Source organism: Euprymna scolopes, chromosome 12, assembly GCF_053919585.1.
Source record: "Euprymna scolopes isolate OS-2025 chromosome 12, ASM5391958v1, whole genome shotgun sequence".
Classification (NCBI taxonomy): domain Eukaryota; kingdom Metazoa; phylum Mollusca; class Cephalopoda; order Sepiida; family Sepiolidae; genus Euprymna; species Euprymna scolopes.
Window position 1 is genome coordinate 57,220,104 of NC_136493.1, and position 17,746 is coordinate 57,237,849.

Below are 17,746 nucleotides of genomic sequence, written 5' to 3' on the forward strand. Positions count from 1 at the left end.
TACATACATATATATATATATATATATACATATATATATACATATATATATATATATATATAATTGCATAGAATTAAAGATGAATACTTCTAGCAGACCGATATGTTTATATATATATATAAATATATATATATATAGTCATCCACATACAGTACTGTTTCGCTGTTTCACAGCTCATCAGTGCGGCTAGACAGGCAACTACCTCAAGCCAGGATTGAAACCCGACCGTTTGTACGCAGTCAAGGCTCCTAACCATTACGCTATTGGCGGCTGCTTGAATGAGTAGTGAGTTTAACGATGTTTTGATATCGTCTGAATATATATATATATATATATATATATATATATATATATATATATATATATATATATATATATATATATATATATATATATATATATATATATATATATATATATATATATATATATATATATAAGTGGCCTTGTCTGTGTGTATGTGAAATATCTCTACGTAACTCCTCTTTGCATATTTGGTCTACAAACTTGCAACTTGATCTATATGGTATTTGGACCTCAGGGACACTTTCGATTTGGTTTTTAGCCTGTAAAAATATGTGCTAAAGGAGTAAAATTAAAAAAACAATAATTGGCCTTGGCAGGGGTAATCGACAACAAATTGGCCTTGGCAGGAGTAATCGACTAACTGCTTCATATTTTTCGAGTACTCCCATCTCATTCGGATTGACCCTACAAGGACATTAGCCATTTTACTCATAAATTCTGTCCTTTTCTTTATTTATTAATTTTCCGTTGCCTATCTGCCGATGTTTTTTTTTATTTTTTATTTCCTTTCTTTCTTATTTTCCTTACATATTACTTATCTTCTATCTATTGCATATATATTTTATCTAGTTCCTTAGTTTTTGTTTCTGATTATTTCTTCCAATTTTCGAACTATCTTTTCACTTTTATATCATCCCCATACGTTTTTTTCATTTCTTATCTTTTGTTTTTTAAAGTCGTTGTTGTTTTTTTACTTTTACTCTTGTATAATGCTGTTTTTTTCTCATCTTCTCATGAGAAACATTTAACTTCGAAATGCATAACCTTAAAGATGTTTTTCTCTAGTTTTTGTTCTTTAATCTTTATTCACCTAATAATGCAATAACATACCCGAGTAACTTCACTCCTTATCTTTCTAGTTTATTCTATTTTTTCTTTTAATCGGGTAAAGCCTTTTCTTTAGGTTTATTTATTACTACACACACACACACACACACACACACACACACACACACACACACACATATATATATATATAAATTTTTAAATATGTAATAATTTCCTAAGAACACAATCTGTCACCTATATGATTATAAGAAAGCATAGCAAAAAAAAAAAAAAAATAAGTTAGCGACAATTATATGTGGAATCCTCCCTTTTAAGTCACAAAATTCTAATTCTTTATTTTACCGAATTAAGTTAGAAGAAACAGATAAGACATTGGAAACAAAGAAAAGATAACTCTAATTGACTTGCTTACCGGAAATGAAAAAGCATTTAGTAATAACATACTATTTGTAAACAACATTAGATGGCTTCTTCATCACTCCATGAAAAACATTCCATTGAACTTATATGTTTTTAATATCATTTCTTTGTTTTTCTTTCTGAAAACTCTTGGATAAAGATAAATGTAAAATACATTTTGTGCAATTTATTTTAGAGAAACGATCTGAAAAGTAGAATATAAAAATATGGAAGTAGTTAAAGTCGTTCTGACACAAATGTATCGAATATGTCTAGCATACATAAACATACGCATATGTACATAATATGTATATACAAATAATGTGGATATATATATATATATATATATATATATACACTAGTAGTTGGCATTCCAAATGCCAAAAGGTAGAATCGATGCACAATTTTTCTCTGCTTTTATTTATTTCTTTGTTTTTATATATTTTGAAATTAGGTTGGCTTCTAAAACTTTATGATGCTATTGCGATACATGAGATGACTGACCAATTTTTATGATTACAGGTTCAAATGATCAACTACAGCAGGAATTGGAATTAACCCCACTAAAACCTGATTGCCATAGCTGGTGAATTTAAAAAAATGTGAGGACACTCTAGGAGAACGATATGCAATAAAATTCTGTTTTTAACTTGGAAAAATGCCACAGAAATGTGTGGAGTGCTTCAGACTACTTTAGGAAAATGTTACATCAATCGAGCATCAGGTTTTGAGGAGCAAAATGAATTCAAGGAAGGCAGGAAGTCTGTGAGGGATGATGAGAGCTGTGGGAGGAGTAAAAAAGTCCAAACACTAGAGTTGATTGGCCAAATAAAGAATTTCAGAGATCCAAATATCTGTGCGTGATGTTGACAAGCTAACCAAAAACGTTGATTCCAGTAAAGCAACTGGCCTCGACGGCATTCCAATTATAATGCTCAAAAAGCTTTAACCAGAAGTAGCTCCATTACTTACAAAGCTGTTTAAGCGTTGTCTTACGGAGAATTGCTGAAAATCTCATCGGTATGCCCTGTATTTAAGAATTCAGGTGATCGGTCATCTCCCTCTCAGTACAAACAAATAAGTCTCCCGCGCGTTACGACTAAGTTACTTGAATCTGTTAAATAGAGAAGTAGTCAACCACATCAGCAAAAATAACCTTCATAGTGACATGCAATATGGTTTCCGTTCTGCTAGATCTACAGCAGGTATGCTTACAGTTATTCCTCATAGGATTAGCTATTCTCTCAACGGAGGTTTCTTTTCTAGGGAAATTGCTCTTGACATATCAAAGGCTTTTGATAGTTGTTTTGCATAAAAGTCTACTTTAAAGATCTCCAGTTATGGTATAGCTGATAATGTCTTCTCAGTTATTAAATCATTTCTCTCTGATAGATTCATAAGCGTAGTGGTTGATGAGCAGAAATCAGAAGCTCATAGTATTAATGCTGGAGTCTCTCATGGTTTATCCTGTTTCCAACTCTTTTTCCTGATCTACATTAATGATCTTCCAAATCACATCCTTTGATCATTCGTTGACATTTATGTTGACGACACTACCATCTATGGCAGCACAACGACCAAGTTCTCTCTTATTCTCTCTCCTCTGATCTTGAGCATGTGGTACAATGGGGAAAAGTGTCTGGTAACTTTTAATGCATATAAAACAAGGCTTCTATCTTTACATCATCAACGTTCTGATTCTCATCTGTCATCAATTGAAATGAATGGCTCTCGTCTTGGGGAAGCTCCATGTTTTGACAAGCTTCTGGGCTTGACCTTTACTCCTGATCTAAAATGGAATACATATATCAAATTTGTTGCCAAGGTCGCTGGAAAAATGATGTAATCCTTCTATCGATCCTGTAGATATTTACCTGCTGATGCAATACTCTACCTACCTAAGAGCCAGGTAAGCCCAAGGACGGAGTATTACTGTCACATTTGGGCAATAGCTGGTAGAAACGAATTATCCTGCTTTGACAGAGTTCAGAATAGATTCATAGCCTAGTAGAGGATGACCTTTTTCTCAAAGAAGAGACGTTGTGAGCCTGTTTGTGTTTCATCTTTATTTTCATAGCAAGTGCTCGTCTGAGCTCCAATCTATGCACCCCCCTCGCCAAATATTCACGAGAAACACTCGTCTAACTGAAAACACTATTAATAATTTCCTTCACTCTTTATCTGTGCCTAAACATAAACATAGATTGCATGAACAACGCTTCTGTACAAGAGGAGTTCGACGAGGCCTTCCAGAAATTGTTTGAACGGCACAACTAGTGCATTGTAGCCGGAAGAGATTACTTCAAGTAGGACTTGAGTTTCATGCGTGTACCCACACGTATAGAAAAAGTCTGGAAACTTATTGAAGGCACCTCGTACATTTGCTACACGATAACTGGGCTGTTATCACAACCCTCACTATCGGTTTCTGGGATACACTGTTAGTTACTGGCAGCATCTATCTCTATTGGATTGCTCCAAAATGAAATTCAGGCAGTTATTTGCGTTTAATGTTGACACCGGCTTTCTCTGAAAATATTCGTAATGACTGGTGTTGAGTCGCATTAGTCTGCTCTGAAATAAAATCGACCCTGGTTACTGTCACTTCTTGACAGGAGAGGGTACTGACAGGTACTGGCTAGCAAATTGCCTGTCTTCAAATGGCGGTCACTTCATAGTAGGGCCAGTCACTGATGTTTTAGACTGTTACTGTTGATAGGAATACGGACCTTGCTATTTTTTAAATTCAAATTAAATGTATCTTCATACAGTATGATTATAATACTTATAATAATAACATACTACTACTACTACTACTACTGATAAATATAATAACAAGAACGATATGTGTTTATTTTAAATTGTTAGATTTAAATGTTACACCCACAAGAAATGAACGTACACAAGTCTAATACAATCTCCGTACATATACCTGTCTATCATCTAACTTATAGGCGTCTATTATCAAATTTATAAGCGTCGATGCGTCTATTATTTAACTTATACGTGTCTATCATCAAACTTACACGTGTCGATTATCTAATTTATACGTGTCGATCATCTAATTTATACGCGTCTATCGTCTAATTAATACGTGGCTATTATCTAATTATATGTGTCTATCGTCTAATTATACGTGTCTATCGCCAAATTTGACGTGTCTATCATCTAATTAATACGTTACTATTATCAAATTATGTGTGTCTATCATCTAATTTATAAACGTCTATTTTAACTTATACGTGTCTATCACCAAATTATACGTGGCTACTATATAATTAATACGTAACTATTATCAAACTATATGTGTCTATCATCTAAGTTATATATCTAGCATCAAACTAATACAGGTCTGTCATATAACTTATCTAATTGTACGTGTCTGGCATCTAATTCGTACACAAATATCATCTAATTTATACGTGTTTATCATATAGAGATACATATGAGAACATATTTAACAATATAGTTCTTATACAACTTAAACGTTTGTTAATAGAGTGGAGAAACAAGCAATATGATAGTATAATGAAAGAAGAAACTCCTTTTGTAATAGTGAATACAACAATAGATAAATAGATATTAGTAAAATAATACTAATGTCAGAAACAAGACCACCAAGTAATGTGGTGTTTACTATATATAGTTCTACATTAGTAAGTCCTCATAGAAAAAAGGAGGTATAAAATATTGTATGAAACATATATTAAAATCCTTTTCGTAAAGAGCTGCTTAAGCAGATATCTCTGAGTGTGATTTGTAACATTTAGCGATTACCAATTATAGCTTCGCTTCTTGTATTGCAGACGGACGAACCATTCTATCATAGTGCTACTGATTAGTCTGTCTGGATTGTTTTTTTTATTGTGGAAAAAAAGATGAGATATAATTCAATGAAAACTTTTGAAAATGAGTAAATCAGATAAAGATCGCATTGATGATAATTATTGCCGCGTTGTTTTTGTGAAATTATATCTGCATCTCAGACAGAGAAATAAGACAAAGGAATCAAATCATCATGTTGTTCATTTGGAGATTGTTGTTGTTATTGCACAGGAAATGAAACTAAATGTTCATGTTTATCATCTAAATTTTACGTATTTTAAGTAAGTCCTTGATCAAGAAAATTTCAGTTTTCAAAGTAACTTGAATAAAAAAAAATTCAAAAATTTTAAAAATTATCTCTCTCTCTCTCTCGCCAATATATATATATATATATATATATATATATATATATATATATATATATATATATATATATATAAGGAGGTGTATTTGTTAAAAAAACAGGATAAAGTGCTCAATACTTAGAAAGAGCTAAATATGTTTTTATTATTTCAAACTCGGGGATTTTTGCTTAAATCAGTACAGGTTGTTGAGATCGATAGGACAATGATATTGTTCTGCAGATCTCATCAGATACCCTGTCGATTGAAACAACCTGTAATGATTTAAGCAAAAAAACAAGACAAAACAAGTACTGTTTCGTTTTATTACAACTTATCACTGTGGCTTGACAAGCACCAAGTCGTAGCTGTGGATCGAACCTACAACCGTCGACTTGGCAGTCTGCAGCTCTACCCACAGGGCTACGAATCGATGTCATCAAATGCGCTTCAATGTCTCTCTCTCTATATATATATATATTATATAGCTATAGAAGAACTGGTAAATAATACGATTCAGTAGCGGAAACATGTGTAACTAAACAGATAAAACGGTAATAAAATAAAAAAAAATTATATATATACACACACACACACACACATATATATATATATATATATAGAGAGAGAGAGAGATTAATATATATATATGTATATATGTGTGTAAATAAACGTATATATATATATATATATATATATATATATATATATATATATATATATATATATATTTCATATAGAGAGTATAATACATATTTATACTAGCATTTCAGCCCGGCGTTGCCCGGCCGTTTGGATGTGTATGTTGAGCAAAAAAAAAAAAAAAATAGTAGGAAGGCAGGCTAGAACCCGTACCGCAAAGGAGGAAAAGAACGTTTATGCTGTTACGACCACCGCTAAACCGGAAGCGACATTTTATGAAATTAAGGCTAGACAATCTAAAGGAGCGGATAACTTTAAAAAATATCGGCGAAAAAAGTCACTCCCCTGTAGAAAGTGCCTAGTTGAAGGGAAACATATTAATGTTTTTAGCCAATTTTTCGATATTTCTCGTATGAAAGGTCGAACTTTAAAACGATACTGATCTTAGTAAAATCCGTCGCCTCTATTGAAAGTTTAAGGCAGACATGCAAACAGACATGCATAGATTTATATATTGGTAACTAAAAATTTTCGACCCAAATTGATGAAAAAGCTTGCCCTATTTCTGAATACCCTTTATGTAAAATTTCAAATATTTAGACCAGAAATTGTCTGAGTAATTTGGAAGAGACCGTAGAGGTCAATTTTTTGTTAAACTTTGACCCCTATTATGACCCCTTAAAATTTATTGTTTTGGGCTCAAATCAAGTTATTAAGTTAGATCCATGTCCAAGGAACCTATATCTAAAATTTCAAGTGCGTAGACCCAAAATTGTTGGAGGAGTTTTGTAGAGTTCTCAAAGGTCAAATCGTTGAACTTTGACCCCTTTATCGCCAAATTTCTGGCCCAAAATCGATCACATCGATTTTCCCAAATCTCAGTACCTGTATATCAAATTTCGAGTCTGTAGACTAAAAATTGACAGAGTTATTGCGTAGGGAAATGTACACAGACACACACAGAGACACACACTGAGACACACACACAGACACGTTCACTTATATATATATACATATATATATATATATATATATATATATATATATATATATATATATATATATATATATTCAGATCAGCGTGCTTGTTTAATTGTTAAGATGCTACCGTCTTTCCGGTTTACAACTTCCATTTTCAAAAATTCGTCATTTTATCTATTTCTTATAATAAACCGAAAAAGAAATTGTAAACGGAGAAAGAAAAACAGCCGATGGTGGCTATTGTTTTCAAACGAATTATTTTACTCTAAACAGTGTGCTTTGTTTAAACAAAAACAACTGCTTGAAGCATTTGACTAATAATTAAATTCGGTAATTTTTATCATATATCGTAAAAGTAATAAAAACAAAATGAAACTGAAATACACTGTTGCTGTCGTTGAAAAACAAATTATAAATCTGTGTTTGGCTCAGATTCTGTGGAAGAACCTAATTCTTATGGGAATATTACGTGTGTGAAGAATATATTTTATATATAATATCAACATTTTAGGATCACCAAAACATGATCCAATTTTGGTTTCGTACTTCAAAAAGTAAATTATATAAATAAAAATTCATAATCAATATTAATCATTTATGTAGTACAAACACTTCACCGTTTATCTAGGCCAAAAGCAACACAAGATTAAGGGCCAACGAGGTTATTTTATAAAACGTATTTGCGTTTTATTTTAATTATTTTTTAATAAAAATAAACAAAAGTTGTTTATTCTAGTAAGAAAATTAGTTTTTATTTGGTGGTTATATTGAAGTTTATAGCTTTAAAATTAGTTTTATTTGGTGGTTATATTGAAGTTTATAGTTTTAAAAATTAGTTTTTATTTGGTGGTTATATTGAAGTTTATAGCTTAAAAATTAGTTTTTATTTGGTGGTTATATTGAAGTTTATAGCTTAAAAATTAGTTTTTATTTGGTGGTTATATTGACGTTTATAGCTTTAATAAAACCTAATGGTAACTTTTTCATTTAAATATATTTTCGCAAAATGTTTTTTATGTAAAAATAGTACTTGATAAATTTATGTAATTTTAAAAATATTTTCATGCTGTCATGAGTGTTAGGCTTATACATTAATTCCGTATACTAATTATTCCGTAGCTATATATAACATACACTGATCCCACCGGTCACGTGTGGTCTAAAACGTATATATGCTTTCTAAACACGGAGATAAATAATATTGCCTCTGTGATGATATTCCCCTTTTCGGTATAACTAGATTGGATGCACGGTGTTGCCCGGGTGTTTGGAGGTGTATGTTGAGCAAAAAAAAAGTGGTAGTATGTAGGCAGGCTCGAACCCATAATGCGAAGGAGGAAAAAGACGTGAAAAATGAAAAAAAAACAAACTGAAGTCTTTGCAGTTGTGTCCATTTCCCAACAAGAAGTGGCGAATGTTTAAATTAAGGCTAGTCAATCAAAAAGAGGGGATGACTTTCGAAAATATCGGCGTCAAAAAAAAAAAAGAAAAAAAAAAGACCCATCCTTTTAGAAAAGTGTCCAGTTGAGTGTGAAGGAGATAATGTTTTTAACCAATTTTTCAATATTTGTCGCCTGAAGGATCAAGCTTCAAAACGATACCGATCTCGTGAAAACCCGTCGCCTTCGTCGAAAGTTTTAAGCAAACATACATACATATATACATTTAAACAGACAGCTGAGATTTCTATTATAGATGACTTATTCTATTCCAATGTTTTTTTCCTTCATTAGTTTCAACCTTTAATAAACCGACGAAGAAAGATGAGGGAAAGAGTAGTTGACGAGCAGATAAATATAAAATAAGGCTTTAGAGTTTAAGCAGCATATAATGGGAGAGGGTGAGAGTGAGAGATAGAAACTTGATAACTTGTATGGAAATTACAGCTAATTAGAACAAATAAAATCGCCATAAATGACTCAATCCTAAAACTGAGGAATTTTTTAGTGTGTGTGTGTGTGTGTGTGTGTGTGTGTGTTAAAAACGCCAGAGAAATTAAATTGATTAACTTAAGTTCGTGGCATCGTCTCATTTTATTTTTTTGAATTCAATAATTTTGAATTGATTAATTTTTGCCGTCATGTCGGTTTGCATAAATTTGATTGTCAATGTACAGCGATGATTTCAGGAACAGACGTAAGCGAAGCAAGCGTTGGTAAAATTGGAAAAGATAAGCGACGACAACTCGTTCAAGTAAATGACTTCAACTTTCTACGACAATGCAAACCGACGCGAAATTGATTCACGCGACAACATAAAAAGAAAATAAAAATGAAGAAAATGTAGAATTTAATGAAAGGGAATGAAAACGCGCAAACTGGAATTGAATTTAATACTTGTTTTCTACATTACATATTACGAGGATACAACAAAAAGAAAACAAGAAGAAAACAAGATGGCGAATAAGTTGATCTTTTTGGAGCTGAACATTAGGAAATGAAAATGGCAGATTCGGAAACCAAACATTCGAGGCATTAGCAATCCTATTGTTAATTTCAAATAAAATTTGACATACGCAATAGAATATTAGCAGAAGCTTTCAAACACCAAGTGTTTCAATAAGGAGGAGATGCACACAAATATGCATAAACACAGGTGCAGTGCTATTAAGTAATTCAATTGCTTTCTTCATAACGGTATCGTGTTCGATAAAGATTTAATGTGATAAATAAGCCGCCGTTCTTAAATATTTAAAGAAACGTTATTGCATATTACACTAGTTGGTTTTTAACCGCAAAACCTAGTGCAGAAATACTTAGTTCCATAGTTAATTGCCTTCTTACGGGGACAAAAAAGAATCATTTTAGATTTTGAAAAAATTCAGCTCGCTAGAAAGGATCACTCTCAATTTGAACAAAAATAAAAACTGCGCGAGAAAAGTTTCCTCCGAGGATAGACAGAACAGATACTACACTTTTCTTAGCAATGTTTTGTGAAGGCAGTTTATAATATATTTCGTTGATTATGTTCATTTTATAAGGTGCGTGTAAGCACACTTCCTGTAATGTATATAAAGTTTATCTCGCCTTTTCCCAGTATTTTTGTAGGTTTCCTGGTTAATGCAGTTGTTTATTTTCTAGAATACAACATTAACGTATGTTCTCATTATACTAAAGACTATATTATAAGACATCCAAATACTTTAAACCATTATGAGAAACGAAATGATTTGAGTTATCACCTTCGTCAAATTTAACTGAAAAAAATAATTTCGTTGGCGGTTGCACTCAATCTGAAACTTTTCGCAAGGACCGAAAATAAACTAGAGACACTAATAAACACTACCAGGATCTTAAGCCAGGATATCCAAGTGGAGTTTGGTATAGAAAAATGTGCACTACTAGTTACAAGAAAAGGGAAAACTGGAAACGACAGAAGGCATGAAACTACCCAACCAAACGGAGATGAGGGCCTAGGGGAATAAGATAACTATAAAAACCTGGGAGTTCTGGAAGCAGACAATATTAAAGCAACAGAAACGAAAGAGAGAATTTAAAAGGAATACGTTAAGAGAACAAGAAACCCTCTGGAAACTAAATTATATAAAAGAAACCTAATAAAAGGGATAAATATATGGGGAGTATCACTAGTAAGATACTCTGGACTGTTCAGATAATGGACTAAAGAAGAACTGAGACATCGATCAGAAGACCACGAAACTCTCGGCCATGTACAGCGCACTACACTCGAAATACGATGTTGACCGACTCTATGTAAAAAGGAAAGGCGGCGGGAGGGGACTGGTATGTATAGAAGACTGTGTGAATGACACCAAAAAAGAACTACAAAAATACATAATGCAAAACACTGAAAAGATAATTATGGCAGCGAAAGACACTGAAAAAACAACAAGGCAGAAAACAGAGAGACAAAGAATAAGACAAGAAAAGAAATGTAGGAAGAGAAACAACTATACGGAAGATTCGCAAGCATGACAAAAGATGAAAATAACGAAAACACCTGGACATGGATGCGAAAAGGACACATAAGCCGAGAAACTACATCCCTAATTGCCAGCACAAGACAACTCGACAAGAACCAACCACAGCAAAGCAAAGATCGACAAAACACAAGAAAACAGCAAATACAGACTTTGTGAACAAAGATACGAGACGATAAACCATATATTAAGTGAATGCAGCAAACTGGCCCAAAAGGAATACAAGAACAAATATACAGAGCAAGCCAAAGAACTGAAAGAGGTATGGATTATAAAAAAAGTCAAGATAGTACCTATAATAGTAGGAACCCTAGGAAGAATTCGAAAAACTTTGAAGAAATATGGAAGAACTAAGAATCACAAGAATGATTGGAAAGATAAAACAAATAACAATAATGAAAACAGCTGAAGCGTTAAGGAAAGCCCTTAGATGTGGGGACTTATACACATGAGACACACGCGCGGACCAGACGAACTGCTGCAGAGAAAAACACATGAAACATAGAAGAGACATATCTATAAGTTCTCTATTCTCTACACTATTCCCTCCCCATTCCTCTCCCATTACAAAATCACCGCTCCCCACAAAAGAATGATGCCAAACAGTCGAGAAGGGTCAAGGAGAATGGAAAGACTGAGGAGAGAGCACTTACCAGACCTCCGATGAACACATGCGAAGAGAACTGGCACTTTGGAGAGGTTTATTGCCACTCAAATTAAAGTGGAGACCAATGGCTGCTGCTAGCGAGAAATCGATGGTAAGCGACTGTTGCAATAATGCCAAATCATATTATCAGAAGACGTGGGAGCACTGGAAAACTGGGAAGACTTGTTGTCACTCAGCTTCCAGAGACCGCAACAGGCGGTTCTTAAGCAGAGATCCTTTATGACCTGTGTGAAAGCTCATTGTGAGCTAATAATAATAATAATAATAATAATAATAATAATAATAATAATAATAATAAATTTTCCTACTCGTAAGAGTATATATATATATATATATATATATATATATATATATATATATATATATATATATATATATATATATATATATATACTTCCATTTTCTTTGAAGATTGTAATGCTGGGTATAGGCCAGCCAAATCAGCTGCCAACATTGCCCTGCTTTTTATTGAAACCAACCGAGAGCACTTTTTAGTATCCTTAAGTGCAATTGTCTGGATCTTTTTTGCACTTGGTTCACTAGGAATATTAGTTAGGTAAGACTTATTGTAACGTGCTGCGAGAGGCCAGTGGTCGAGCGTGGTCCCCTGTACAGAATCTACGACTCAGCAGTTTCTGTCTATGTTGCTCGCAACACATGGCTAAAAAATATAAAAGTAATGTCGGCCGTGGAACGTATAACATTTGTGACATGTCTGGTTCAATATAAACTTTCATCGCAAGAAACTCAACTGAGGGCGAGTTTTACATATAGGATACTTTTATTACAGTAGAGGTTTAATATTTCTAGAAAATGGACTACTAATTATGGAGGCGAATACAGAAAAAAAAAAAGAAAATAAAAATAATCATGATATTATAACACGTGAAACGATTCAAAATAAAACAAAAACATTAAGTACAAATGCCATTGCAATGTCTGATTAACTGGGGTTAGATATTAGTTCTTAGCTGGCTGACAAAACAGCAAAAAAAATATCTAGTCCCGGACTTTCCAAGGAATTGGGAGATAATGGTATGATTCATATATTGTTAGGTCTTTTTCTCTTTATTCCACACTTCTTCCTCGAACTTTCTTTCTGTTTCCTTTTTGTCTACATTCGTATTGTCTTTATACTTTAAATGTTCCTTTCATTTTTTTAAAATTCAGAGTATATTCCATCGTGATTACGTGACGTGACAACTATTTGTTACAGTTCTTTCTTCTCACGAATTTCTTAGTCGCTTGGTGTAAGTTGATCGTTGTGATCGCGTTGATCGTTGTGATGCCGACCATGCATTCGTTTACATCATGGCGATTATGTAATTCTTCGATATGTATTACTCACATTCACGCCTAACAAAGGCATATCACCACTTGAACGTAAGGGGCTACTATTTGGGAGCATGCATAGGAAAGATTAACAAGACGTTAGTTTACGTTACATTTAAACTTCTGCATATCAGTACAGTCAGGGAAGCAGGAAACAGAAAGGGAATTCCAAAGTCTAGCTGTTCAAGGGAAGAAACCATTAGAGTAGAAAGTATTCTGGCATTTAGAGAGCTCAACAGTGAAGGAGTGAGATTTTATTACTAAGCGGGTTCGTTGATATATGTACATCGAGGGAGCACAAGTGTCACGAGTTCATCAAAGCACATTTCATAAAAATATTTCTAAAACAGGCACAGAGATCCAAAATTATTGCGATGAGACAGGGGTTGACGCTTAGTTGACAAAGTGTGACCTATTAAGTTAGAAAACTCTTTTTTTGGACCCTATCCAAGAGGAAGAGGCTAGTGGTAGATACACCACCCCAGATGTAGCAGCAATACTCTATGCATGGGCAAATAGTAGCTGTGTAGAGGTACAGGATATTCTCAGATGTTGGTAGTCTTTTAGCACATTTTCTTTGCAGCTGTCTTCGCAATGCCCTTAATGTGTTTGTCCCAGTTCATATTGCCCGCAAATGTTGGGCCAATGAGTTTGAAGGAAGAATTCTCAGACAGGATGTTATTTGCCATGAATATAGATGTAGTGTTATTATAGAACTACTTTCATACGCGTAACAAGTAAATCATGGCGTATGAATATTGATGTCAACCGCCTAATACATACGTATTCGACAACATGGCGTAGACCTCCACACACGTACATTCAATCTCTCTTCTTATGTAAATATGTCAATAAAGTTCTATATTAAATAAAACCACAACTTGGTTATCAATTATTTATAACAACAAACATAAACTAACGACATGGTGGCAGCGAAATGGATACTGAACATTTATAACAGTTAAAAAAATCACTCAGTTGGATTGACTAGTCGCAACCGACAACAGAAAACGAAACAAAAGAAAAAAAAATTCGGCAACAGACCAAAAAGGAAAAACATTTCTTTCACAAAAGACAAAATTTCGGCAACAGACACGAACGGAAAAATATGTTTACAAAAGACAAAACAAGGTGGGTAAACCAATTTTCATTAATTTACCCACCTGTGCATTTTATAAAATTTTGCTGTCATTCTCGTATATGCTATAAACACGTGTGATTTTTTGCACAATAGCAGACATTTTGAATTTTTGTCAACTGTTGTTATCGTATATGTCCCCGTAAACACGTGTGGATTTTCGCACACCGGCAGACATATTGAATTTTCTGTTTATCGAAAAAATACATAGCCGTTAATAATAATGTCTACCAATAATGACATTATTCCGTTTATGGACTGGGAAATGCCAAATCCAGCGGAAACATTTAAATTTTTTAAACAGAGGCTAGAACTATATTTTGCTATAAACAAAATAAAAACCGACCAACAAGTAAATTATATACTGCTAAAGACCGGCAACGAAGGTCTCAAAAAATAGAACACTTGGAAATTAACAGATGAGGAAAAACGTTCTCCCGACACCATTTTTAATAAATTCTTGGAGCATTAAGAACCTAAAGAAAACTTTAGGATTAACAGACTAAAACTAATGTCTTATAGACAAAAACAAAATGAGACATTAGACGACTTCGTCAATAGATGTCGTCAACTTACGTTAAAATGCTCACTAACCGACACTGAACAAGAACAGCGAATTATAGAACTAATTATTGCGAGTACCCCAATTGTCGAATTCCAGAAAGAACTACTACGAAAAGATAATACGCTAATACTGGATGAAACCATTCGTATTGGTAAAACGTACGAAGCAACAAACGCACAGATTAAACAGCTTAGAGAGATGTTAAATACCAATAACGAGGGGTACAATAGCGCCAATACTGACATACAAGCAATTACAAGATATAAACAAAATAGAAAGACAAACAACTGCCTTAATTGCGGAAAAAGTCACGAACGTCGACGTGAAGCATGCCCAGCATTTGGTTCCAAATGCAAAACGTGTGGAAAATATAACCACTGTGCAACAGTATGTTTATATAACAGAAGATCAAGGTCAAGGTCGCAAAACAGAGACCGTGGAAAACAAAAACCATTAAACATGAACCAGACCAAGAAAAACACTTCATCCAAACTGATATATTATCCAGGAACAAAAGCCAGGAACTAAATGAATAATTTGAAAATTTAACTTTTTTCACCATTAACACACCCTCTCAAACACAGAGAGATGAACCCTTCGCTTATATAAATATAAAATTACCTAATCGAAACGGGACTCACAGACTACGAATTAAAGTCGATACTGGAGCCCAAGGTAATACATTACCAATTTCTGCATTCCGTAGAATGTTTCCTGAGAAATTAACCACTGATGGCTTCCCAAAACTAAAAAAAACAAAGTAAGGACAAAAAATTAATAGCCTACAATGGAACACCAATAAAGTGCTATGGCAATATCAGTATACCATGCAACTACCAAACCTCTGATTGGCACGAAAGCACCTTCTATATAGAAGATGTAAATGGACCAGCAATTCTAGGACTACCATCACTGGAAATACTGAAAATGGTCACTCTTCACTGCACGGTGAAAGAACAAAATATAGTCAAACCAATCAACAAAATCGAAGACTTGGTACAGATCTATCCAGATCAATTCGACAAAATAGACTCTATGCCTAGACATGTCAAGTTAACAACGAGCAAAAACGTACAACCTCACATTGACCCACCAAGAAAAACCCCAATTGCCCTAAAGGACAACATAAAACAGGAACTAGACAAAATGGTCAGCAACAAGATCATTAGAAAAGTCACAGAGCCAACAGACTGGTTTTTCAGCCTAGCTTATTCACACAAGAAAGATGGAAGCCTGAGAATCTGTCTAGACCCAAGACGCCTTAACATTGCGCTAAAAAGACCACACCATGCAACCCCTACAATGGAGGAGCTAACACACCACTTTGCAGGTGACAAGCTGTTCTCTAAACCTGATGCCAAAGCTGGTTATTGGTCCATACATTTGGATCAGGAATCTCAGCTGCTAACGACATTTCAACCCCCTTTTGGCAGATACTGTTTCCAGAGATTACCATTCGGGTTAAGTGTATCCCAGGACATTTTTCAAATGGAAATGGACCAGATACTCGAACAAGTTGACGGAGCAATTGGAATTACAGACGACATTGTTGTCTATAGTAAAACGGACAAAGAGCATGATAAGATCTTGTAGCTGCAAAAAATGGTATTGTGTTTAATTCAGCAAAATGCAAAATAAAATAAAAAAATATATCTTTCTTTGGAATGATATATAGTGAAAATGGTGTTAGCCCAGACACAGAAAAACTTAAAGACTTACAAGACATGCCATATCCAACATACAAAAAAGAACTACAAGAATTCTTAGGCCATGTCACATATTTATCACCATTCATCCCAAATTTGGCTGACAAGACACATACATTAAGAGGCTTGTTGAAGAAAGTCGTACCTTTTCTCTGGGAAGAGCATCACAAGGTATGCTTTGAAACACTTAAAACAATAATCACCAAAGACTCCACATTAATGTACTTCGACACGAATGAAGTACCAATACTGCAAACTAGTGCGAGTTTAAAAGGACTTGGAGCAGCATTAATGCAAAACAAAAAACCTATTGCATATGCATCAAAGTCGACGCCGATCAACGGTATGCATGCATAGAAAGGGAACTTCTAGCAATTGTATTTGGTGTCCACAGATATCATGTCTACCTATATGGACGGAAGTTCAAGGTACACACCGATCATAAACCCTTGGTCATGATATTACAGAAATCACTGACCAGTGCACCTCCTAGGCTACAACGAATGATGACCAAATTACAGGGATACCAGATACAAATAGAATACATACGAGGCAAAGAAATGACTGTAGCTGATACACTAAGTCGCCTCCCCAGTACTCAAAACACTGACATGATCGACTTAGATATTCGAGTTGACTTGGTGAGATTCAGGAGCGAACGCCTGAATGAAATAAAAAGGGAAACAAAGGCTGATCCAATACTCAACCAATTACATGAAACCATAACAACAGGATGGCCAGAGTCAATTAAGGAAGTACCACCGACAATTCGGTCATACTGTTCATACAGAGATCAGTTATCTGTCAGTGATGGCATAATCATGAAAGGCTCAAGGATTATTATCCCTGAAAACCAACAGAAAACTATCCTGGACCAACTACATTACAGCCATCAAGGTATCGAAAAGACACGTCTGCAAGCAAGAGATACTGTATACTGGGAGCGAATTAACACTGATATTGAGAACATGATCAAAAAGTGTTCAATATGCCAGGAAAACCTCCCAGCACAACCAAAGGAAACTTTACAACCACATGACATCCCTAGCAGAGCATGGGAAGTTGTTGGCACTGACTTGTTTCACTGTAACGACCAGGAATGCTTCATTATTGCC